This window comes from Bombus huntii, unplaced genomic scaffold, assembly GCF_024542735.1.
Source record: "Bombus huntii isolate Logan2020A unplaced genomic scaffold, iyBomHunt1.1 ctg00000133.1, whole genome shotgun sequence".
Lineage (NCBI taxonomy): Eukaryota > Metazoa > Arthropoda > Insecta > Hymenoptera > Apidae > Bombus > Bombus huntii.
The window spans coordinates 67501-77500 of NW_026099381.1; the positions used below are offsets into that span (position 1 = coordinate 67501).

The 10000-nt window shown below is 45.6% G+C and overlaps 2 non-coding genes across 2 annotated transcripts; both read left to right on the top strand.

Annotated features, from left to right (window-relative positions):
• Window positions 1-3654: 3654 nt before the first annotated feature.
• Window positions 3655-5577, top strand: LOC126877218 (small subunit ribosomal RNA). Its single transcript, XR_007694839.1, has one exon. It is a non-coding gene; the product is annotated as a small subunit ribosomal RNA (ribosomal RNA).
• A 2799-nt stretch (window positions 5578-8376) lies between these two features.
• LOC126877224 (5.8S ribosomal RNA) lies at window positions 8377-8531 on the top strand. Its single transcript, XR_007694845.1, has one exon. It is a non-coding gene; the product is annotated as a 5.8S ribosomal RNA (ribosomal RNA).
• Window positions 8532-10000: the final 1469 nt, after the last annotated feature.

Consider the following 10000-nt stretch of genomic DNA (forward strand, 5'->3'; position numbering starts at 1 on the left):
ATAACGTATCGAAATTTTGCGTGAAATCGTTACGTATCGACGAAATCTAGTCGAACGTAACGATTTCACTTTATTTTTTTAAAAAATTTCATCCTCCGGACCAACCTGACCGGGACGTTGGAACTTAGAATTTTTTCGCCCCGTTACGAAAGTACCGAAAGTTCAACTCGAAATAACTCGCTAAAAAGCGTTATAACGTATCGAAATTTTGCGTGAAATCGTTACGTTTCGACGAAATCTAGTCGAAAGTAGCGATTTCACTTTATTTTTTTAAAAAATTTCACCCTCCGGACCAACGTGACCGGGACGTTGGAACTTAGAATTTTTTCGCCCCGTTACGAAAGTACCGAAAGTTCAACTCGAAATAACTCGGGAAAAAGTGTTATAAGGTATAGAAATTTTGTGTGAAATCGTTATGTTTCAACGAAATCTAGTCGAAAGTAGCGATTTCACTTTATTTTTTTGAAAAATTTCATCCTCCGGACCAACGTGACTGGGACGTTGGAACTTAGAATTTTTTCGCACCGCTACGAAAAGGCCGAAAGATCCCCTCCAAATAACTCGTTAAAAAGTGTTAGAAGGTATGAATATTTTACAAGAAATCGTTATAACTCGATAAAATACGTCGGGATTAAGCGTTTATATCGTCGGCAGACGGATATAAAAACGTTTGGACCGACACGACCGGTCGTTGGAACATAGAAAAATTCCGAGCCGGTACGTTGGGACTTAGAAAAATTCCGAGCGCGAAAAAGTTTTTTCGAGTTTATTCGTTAAAAAGCGTTACAAGGTATGAATTTTTTTGCATAAATCGACGTAACTCGACGAAATACGTCGGGATTAATGGTTTATTTCCGTCCGAGAACGATTTTTAAAAACGGACCTATGCGGCCGGTCGTTCGTACTTAGAAAATTTTCGGACCGAACACTCTTTTTCGATTAATTCGTTAAAAAGCGTTATAACGTACGAATATTTTTCAAGAAATCGTTATAACTCGATAAAATACGTCGGGATTAAGCGTTTATATCGTCGGCAGACGGATATAAAAACGTTTGGACCGACACGACCGGTCGTTGGAACATAGAAAAATTCCGAGCCGGTACGTTGGGACTTAGAAAAATTCCGAGGGCGAAAAAGTTTTTTCGAGTTTATTCGTTAAAAAGCGTTACAAGGTATGAATTTTTTTGCATAAATCGACGTAACTCGACGAAATACGTCGGGATTAATGGTTTATTTCCGTCCGAGAACGATTTTTAAAAACGGACCTATGCGGCCGGTCGTTCGTACTTAGAAAATTTTCGGACCGAACACTCTTTTTCGATTAATTCGTTAAAAAGCGTTATAACGTACGAATATTTTTCAAGAAATCGTTATAACTCGATAAAATACGTCGGGATTAAGCGTTTATATCGTCGGCAGACGGATATAAAAACGTTTGGACCGACACGACCGGTCGTTGGAACATAGAAAAATTCCGAGCCGGTACGTTGGGACTTAGAAAAATTCCGAGGGCGAAAAAGTTTTTTCGAGTTTATTCGTTAAAAAGCGTTACAAGGTATGAATTTTTTTGCATAAATCGACGTAACTCGACGAAATACGTCGGGATTAATGGTTTATTTCCGTCCGAGAACGATTTTTAAAAACGGACCTATGCGGCCGGTCGTTCGTACTTAGAAAATTTTCGGACCGAACACTCTTTTTCGATTAATTCGTTAAAAAGCGTTATAACGTACGAATATTTTTCAAGAAATCGTTATAACTCGATAAAATACGTCGGGATTAAGCGTTTATATCGTCGGCAGACGGATATAAAAACGTTTGGACCGACACGACCGGTCGTTGGAACATAGAAAAATTCCGAGCCGGTACGTTGGGACTTAGAAAAATTCCGAGGGCGAAAAAGTTTTTTCGAGTTTATTCGTTAAAAAGCGTTACAAGGTATGAATTTTTTTGCATAAATCGACGTAACTCGACGAAATACGTCGGGATTAATGGTTTATTTCCGTCCGAGAACGATTTTTAAAAACGGACCTATGCGGCCGGTCGTTCGTACTTAGAAAATTTTCGGACCGAACACTCTTTTTCGATTAATTCGTTAAAAAGCGTTATAACGTACGAATATTTTTCAAGAAATCGTTATAACTCGATAAAATACGTCGGGATTAAGCGTTTATATCGTCGGCAGACGGATATAAAAACGTTTGGACCGACACGACCGGTCGTTGGAACATAGAAAAATTCCGAGCCGGTACGTTGGGACTTAGAAAAATTCCGAGGGCGAAAAAGTTTTTTCGAGTTTATTCGTTAAAAAGCGTTACAAGGTATAAATTTTTTTACGGGAATCGTTCTATCTCTATTAGATACGTCGGGATTAAACATTTTTATCGATTTTTTCAAAAAATTAGCGTTCGTCGAACTGACACGACTGGGATATTTTTCTAATTTTTTCGTTAATTAACGTTACAAGGTATATATTTTTTTGCATATTTCTACTTATTTTAACGTATTGTAATTGATTATAAACTTATTTTTTGTCCGTATTCGATAAAAGAGTATGTTTACTGATGCAATTTTTCGGTGAAAAAAAAAATTAATTTTTTGGTAAAAATGCATTTCTATTATGTTAATAAAACGTCTGGTAATGTATTTCGATGGTTGGATATTGGCTTTGTATAGTAGTGATCGAGCGTTCGCGAGACTAAGTTCCAGCGTCCCTTCCGAACGGTACGTTGCTACGGAGGTTTTGCACCGTAAGCGCGCGGCCGCTAGCCCGGCCGGCGCCGGCCTTCCGGCTGGCGCTTTCGTATCTATAAGAGAGACGTCGAGCCGGACGGTTCGGTCGGAACAGCGTTGAGCGCGTGGCTATTCTACGGCCTCGGTTGAGAATTCAGTCACCGCTCCTCGAGTCTTAGTGTATTTTACGCTATTTCTCGACTGTTCCTCCGTTCTCGTTCTGGTTTTTTCTCTACACTGCTGCGCCGCGGGTCGCTGTCCTGGACGTAATGACCAAATATCGTGGCAAGGTTCCCCTGAGTCGGGAAGCTGGTGACCTGTGTGTACGTATTCTAACAAAAATTGTTAGATGCGTGTGTGCTTGTACTAACTGAGCATCGATTCATTCAAAAGAGTATAACCGTCTGCTTTCTATAAAAACTTCTGCTTTCGCAGAAGTATCCGATGAGGCGGTAGGAGCGTACTATCTTTGCGTAGTATGTCTTCTGCCGAAAATGTTCTACCGATTGAAAGAATATTCTTACGGTATGTCCAGCGCGACGCACTGGGATACGCGCTTGTTCGTTCAGCGTGAGGTGCGTATACGTGCTTTACCGCTAAGATATTCTAATAAGTCTTTTTACACGAAGACAGCATTATGGAAATGTTCCTTTAGAAGTACGATTCTAAACATTTTATATAAGACTATGAGAAAGAGAGAGAGAGAAGAGAGGAGGTGGAGTTGAGAATTACAAAGTGGCTGCGAGCGGCGTTCGAAGATTATTACTGAACTATGGGTGTATCTCGAACGTCGCTAGGAGATATATTTTATAGATATATCTATCTTAAGAACGAAAAGTCTCGTCGTACGGTGCTTACGTCCCACCTACGACACGAAGAGAACTTAAACGAAATTTATAAGAATTGTTATACGAATAAGATCCCTGGTTGATCCTGCCAGTAGTCATATGCTTGTCTCAAAGATTAAGCCATGCATGTCTCAGTACATGCCGCATTAAGGTGAAACCGCGAATGGCTCATTAAATCAGTTATGGTTTCTTAGATCATACCTACATTTACTTGGATAACTGTGGTAATTCTAGAGCTAATACATGCAAACAGATTCCGACCAGAGATGGTAGGAATGCTTTTATTAGATCAAAACCAATCGGTGGCGGATGGCTCGTCTGTCCGTCCATCGTTTGTTTTGGTGACTCTGAATAACTTTGTGCTGATCGCATGGTCATCTAGCACCGGCGACGCATCTTTCAAATGTCTGCCTTATCAACTGTCGATGGTAGGTTCTGCGCCTACCATGGTTGTAACGGGTAACGGGGAATCAGGGTTCGATTCCGGAGAGGGAGCCTGAGAAACAGCTACCACATCCAAGGAAGGCAGCAGGCGCGCAAATTACCCACTCCCGGCACGGGGAGGTAGTGACGAAAAATAACGATACGGGACTCATCCGAGGCCCCGTAATCGGAATGAGTACACTTTAAATCCTTTAACGAGGACCAATTGGAGGGCAAGTCTGGTGCCAGCAGCCGCGGTAATTCCAGCTCCAATAGCGTATATTAAAGTTGTTGCGGTTAAAAAGCTCGTAGTTGAATCTGTGTGTCACAGTGTCGGTTCACCGCTCGCGGTGTTTAACTGGCATTATGTGGTACGTCCTATCGGTGGGCTTAGCTCCTCGCGGGCGGTCCAACTAATATCCCATCGCGGTGCTCTTCACTGAGTGTCGAGGTGGGCCGATACGTTTACTTTGAACAAATTAGAGTGCTTAAAGCAGGCTACCTTCGCCTGAATACTGTGTGCATGGAATAATGGAATAGGACCTCGGTTCTATTTTGTTGGTTTTCGGAGCCCCGAGGTAATGATTAATAGGGACAGATGGGGGCATTCGTATTGCGACGTTAGAGGTGAAATTCTTGGATCGTCGCAAGACGGACAGAAGCGAAAGCATTTGCCAAAAATGTTTTCATTAATCAAGAACGAAAGTTAGAGGTTCGAAGGCGATCAGATACCGCCCTAGTTCTAACCATAAACGATGCCAGCCAGCGATCCGCCGAAGTTCCTCCGATGACTCGGCGGGCAGCTTCCGGGAAACCAAAGCTTTTGGGTTCCGGGGGAAGTATGGTTGCAAAGCTGAAACTTAAAGGAATTGACGGAAGGGCACCACCAGGAGTGGAGCCTGCGGCTTAATTTGACTCAACACGGGAAACCTCACCAGGCCCGGACACCGGAAGGATTGACAGATTGATAGCTCTTTCTTGATTCGGTGGGTGGTGGTGCATGGCCGTTCTTAGTTGGTGGAGCGATTTGTCTGGTTAATTCCGATAACGAACGAGACTCTAGCCTGCTAAATAGACGTAACTTATGGTATCTCGAAGGCCCCCGGCTTCGGTCGGTGGGTTTTTACTACCAACGTACAAACAAATCTTCTTAGAGGAACAGGCGGCTTCTAGCCGCACGAGATTGAGCAATAACAGGTCTGTGATGCCCTTAGATGTTCTGGGCCGCACGCGCGCTACACTGAAGGAATCAGCGTGTTTTCCCTGGCCGAAAGGCCCGGGTAACCCGCTGAACCTCCTTCGTGCTAGGGATTGGGGCTTGCAATTATTCCCCATGAACGAGGAATTCCCAGTAAGCGCGAGTCATAAGCTCGCGTTGATTACGTCCCTGCCCTTTGTACACACCGCCCGTCGCTACTACCGATTGAATGATTTAGTGAGGTCTTCGGACTGGTGCGCGGCCAATGTGATAAGCATTGCCGATGTTACCGGGAAGATGACCAAACTTGATCATTTAGAGGAAGTAAAAGTCGTAACAAGGTTTCCGTAGGTGAACCTGCGGAAGGATCATTAACGATACGATACCAAAAGAATTTGACTTGAACACATATAAAAACTATGAAATATATATCACAATGGTCGGTAAGGAGCCGTACTCCTCCTGTATCGACGAAAGTATATACGACGTATTAACAAGCTATATACTTTAACAAACGAAAACGCCAGGGAGCTTGGCAACCTCCGTTGGCACGAATAGAAATATTCTTAAGGAGGAGACGACCCTCCAGCTACGGAATTATACGAAGAGAAGGTGGCACTCTCTCTCGATCATCGGGATGAAGAGATATATATATACAAGTATAAAAACGAAATGCGAATGAAACTTATTCGAGGCGCCTGCGTGAGGTCGTAAACAGAAAGACCCGCCGTCTCCGAATAAAACATATAACATATAATATATATATATATATATGAAATTCTAATAAAAGGGAACTCTAGCTTCGAAAGAGCCAACAAAAGTTAAGGCTCGATATCAAACGAAAAAATTACGATGGAAACCAGGTGTAAAGAGAAATGCAGTCGTGGCGCCTGCGAGAGGCCGTACACAGAAAGACCCGCCGTCACGATCTCGTATTTCGTATTTGCATCGTGGAAACCGTACAAACGAAATATAAAAGTCCATGCAAACTAATAAGAAAATCTCTAAAGTGCCTCGTGTCGGAGTGATCATGCTCGCCTATTCTCTTCTATGTTTCGTGGTCTGTGTTGCGTTTGTTCTCCTCCTAGCAACGGGACATATCGAAGACTCCTCTTTGGGATCGAACGAAGCGTCTAGAACGAGTCGACGAGAGCGAAAGAACTTGTAGCGAGTCGCGCAGAGCGAAAGGATACCGATATACATCTTCGAAGGTTCTCTTCGAAGATCCATGGATACCTTCTGCGTCGACTTCTCTCGTCTCTTTCATCGAAACTCTCGTCGTTCTCGAAACGTGCTTCCTACCCAAAGGGCGTGTGCTCTTCGTATGTCGTTTCGTTCGAAATAACGAAACCACGTGTAACATACTCGTGGATCGGGTAACCTAGAACGAAGACGCATCGCGTGGATGTTGGCCCGCTATGCGACGATGACCGATGATGATGATGATGATGATATGATGATGATGATGATGTCGATGTCGACGACGACGACGATGAAGACGATGTGTAGCAACGATTCGTAACTAGTCTAGCCGAAGTTCGTTCAGAGGGGAACGCCGCCGGCTTCGAAGCCTCGATGTCGTGAGTCGGACACCCGTGCCGTCGCTAGAGTTTTTCAAACTCTGCTTCTGGATATTGGGACGAAAGACCGCTCGAGGACGACGACAGCCGTGCGTGCGTATCCCATCGAATTTTTTTTACACCACCTGAACGAGACTAAAGTTTCGTCTAGTTGATCGTCTACCGTCGCATAATGTATATTATATACCGTTCAGAGGGGACCGGCTGTCTATCCTCGTTGTCGTGAGTCGGACACCCGTGCCGTCGCTAGAGTTTTTCAAACTCTGCTTCTGGATATCGGGACGAAAGACCGCGCGAGGACGACGGATGCGAGTCCCATCGAATTTTTGACTTACACACTACCTGAACGAGACTTAAAGTTTCATATAATATACCGTTCAGAGGGGACCGGCTGTCTTTCCTCGTTGTCGTGAGTCGGACACCCGTGCCGTCGCTAGAGTTTTTCAAACTCTGCTTCTGGATATCGGGACGAAAGACCGCGCGAGGACGACGGATGCGAGTCCCATCGAATTTTTGATTTACACACTACCTGAACGAGACTTAAAGTTTCATCCAGTTTGTCGTCTATCATCTCATATATAATATACCGTTCAGAGGGGACCGGCTGTCTATCCTCGTTGTCGTGAGTCGGACACCCGTGCCGTCGCTAGAGTTTTTCAAACTCTGCTTCTGGATGTTGGGACGAAAGACCGCGCGAGGACGATGGATGCGTGTCCCATCGAATTTTTGATTTACAAGACACACACTACCTGAACGAGACTAAAGTTTCATCGAGTTTATCGTCGCATAACCCGTTCGGAGGGGACCGGCTGTCTATCCTCGTTGTCGTGAGTCGGACACCCGTGCCGTCGCTAGAGTTTTTCAAACTCTGCTTCTGGATATCGGGACGAAAGACCGCGCGAGGACGATGGCTGCGAGTCCCATCGAATTTTTGTTTTTTTTTTTTTTTTAAAGAAAAAACACCACCCGAACGGAGATGTGTTCTATCTTTCGTCGATTTTTCATGCTTTCAGTCGGTCGCGTGGTCGCCATCCGTTCGGAGGGGATCGCCGGCTTCGAAACCTCGATGTCGTGAGTCGGACACCCGTGCCGTCGCTAGAGTTTTTCAAACTCTGCTTCTGGATATTGGGACGAAAGACCGCTCGAGGCGGACGGCCGCGCGAATCCCATCGAATCTTTACTATCACCCGAACGATGGAGAGATGCACGCGCGCTGTTTCTTGAATAATTGGACGAGAGAGTAGAATCAAACACATATATAACATGGGCTAGCCACCGTGCTTACTCGTTCGCGAGATCGTGTGCTGTACAGAGGATTCAGAATCGGGTGTATATATCCCCGTCGTTTCCTGACGAACGGAGCTTCGATCTCGATGGTTGTTATATATCATAATGTACTTTACGCCCGGCCGGCGAACGCGCGTATCTTCGCGCGTTCGTCGTTTTCTTTTTTTTTCGAACGTTTTTGTGTCGTCAATCCTATGGCGACTTCTGCGCGTTCGATTCCCGTTGGTCGAACGTGACGGAACTCGGCTTCGCTAGAACCGAGAAGAGTACATTTGAGTATTGAACTGTTGTAAATTTATAAAAGATTACCCTGAACGGTGGATCACTTGGCTCGTGGGTCGATGAAGAACGCAGCTAATTGCGCGTCAACGTGTGAACTGCAGGACACATGAACATCGACATTTCGAACGCACATTGCGGTCCACGGATACAATTCCTGGACCACGCCTGGCTGAGGGTTGCTCACGTAAACCTAAGACTGCTTGCGTTGCGTATCGTTACTCTCCGTATCTGTCTCTCTCTGTCCCTTCTTGCCTTAACAACCCGCCGTCGTTCTTCTTTATATAAGAGAACGTTTCAGAGTCGGACGAAGGTACAAGAACGAGGATACGAATAAGAGCGGACGGAGAGAACATACGCGACGTACGAGCGATTGTTGGACGCTCGTCGGCGTTCGTCGCGGTCGTGCAGAGACCGTGCAAGTCGTACGCATGCTCGATATATAATCTATCGTGTTCACGGGAGACTACGAAACTCTACCTCTGTCTCTCTCTGTCCCTTCTTGCCTTGACAACCCGCCGTCGTTCTTCTTAAAAATTATAAGAGAACGTTTCAGAGTCGGACGAAGGTATACGAAGGGATACGAATAAGAGCGGAGAGAACCGGTCACGGACCTGCGTGAGTGCTCGCGGCGTCGTGAGTCGTCCTTACGAGGGCGACCGCCCGCTTATGCACCGCTTCGTGTATCGGTTATCGAACGTATATACTCGTAGTGTTCTCCTCGTGACCGATTTTTTTTTCATATCAGGCGATATATGCTACGTTTGCCGGTGTTCGACGCACGAAGGTCCGCGCCCCCGACGTCGTCTTAAAAGAATATTATATTTGGCGAGACTGAGAGAGAAAGCAAATATGGGAACTCGGTCGAGAGAGGAGAGAAGAGAGAACCAAAAAAAAAACCTAAACTCGATGGCGTGCGAAACTTTGCCATAATCTACCGTCTTTTCTTAAGACTCTCGTACAGCCCCAGGGATCGAATGCCCACTCCGTCTCTTCGCGAAAGCGACTGACAACAACGAGGACCGTCGCATCGATGGGTCGTCGTTGCGTTTTACACGCTCTGTGCTTTTTTACAAGCCCCGAAAGTATCAGCCGTAGATCCGGGAACGCACACGCGAGATTTCTTCGAGCGCTCTGACGACTTAGGGAGGTATGATCCCCAGCGTCGCGCGGAGATCGGAGAGTACACGTACTCGTATCGGGACGAATTTTCCCCGTCGTCGTGTATCTCTCTGCCCGCGCGCCTGGCTCCCGAAAAGCCACGTTCGTCGGAAATCTTACATATTATATATGTAACGCGTGTGCGAACTAGCGTGTGTCTAAGATCGGCTATACACGGGTGCTGCTGTAACTACAAGCTCGAGGTGTTTTCCGCAGCGTTTCTGTACCCGAGGAAGATGCGCATGTGAGTCCGTTACGAAGTTGTTCGTACGGTCGTCGTCGTCGGAGAGATCGTAGACGAGGAAGAAGACGATCCCCTTTGGCGAGGCTCGAGAAAAAAACTTTGAGAGAGACGAGGTATACACGCGCGTACGACTATGTCGTGCGCGCGTGTGATTTTTTTTTTATGGCAATTCGACGCTTCGAGAATAGAGAAAAGAGAGTGTTGGTCATCCCATGCCTCTTCGTCGTCTATCGCTGGACCGCGCAT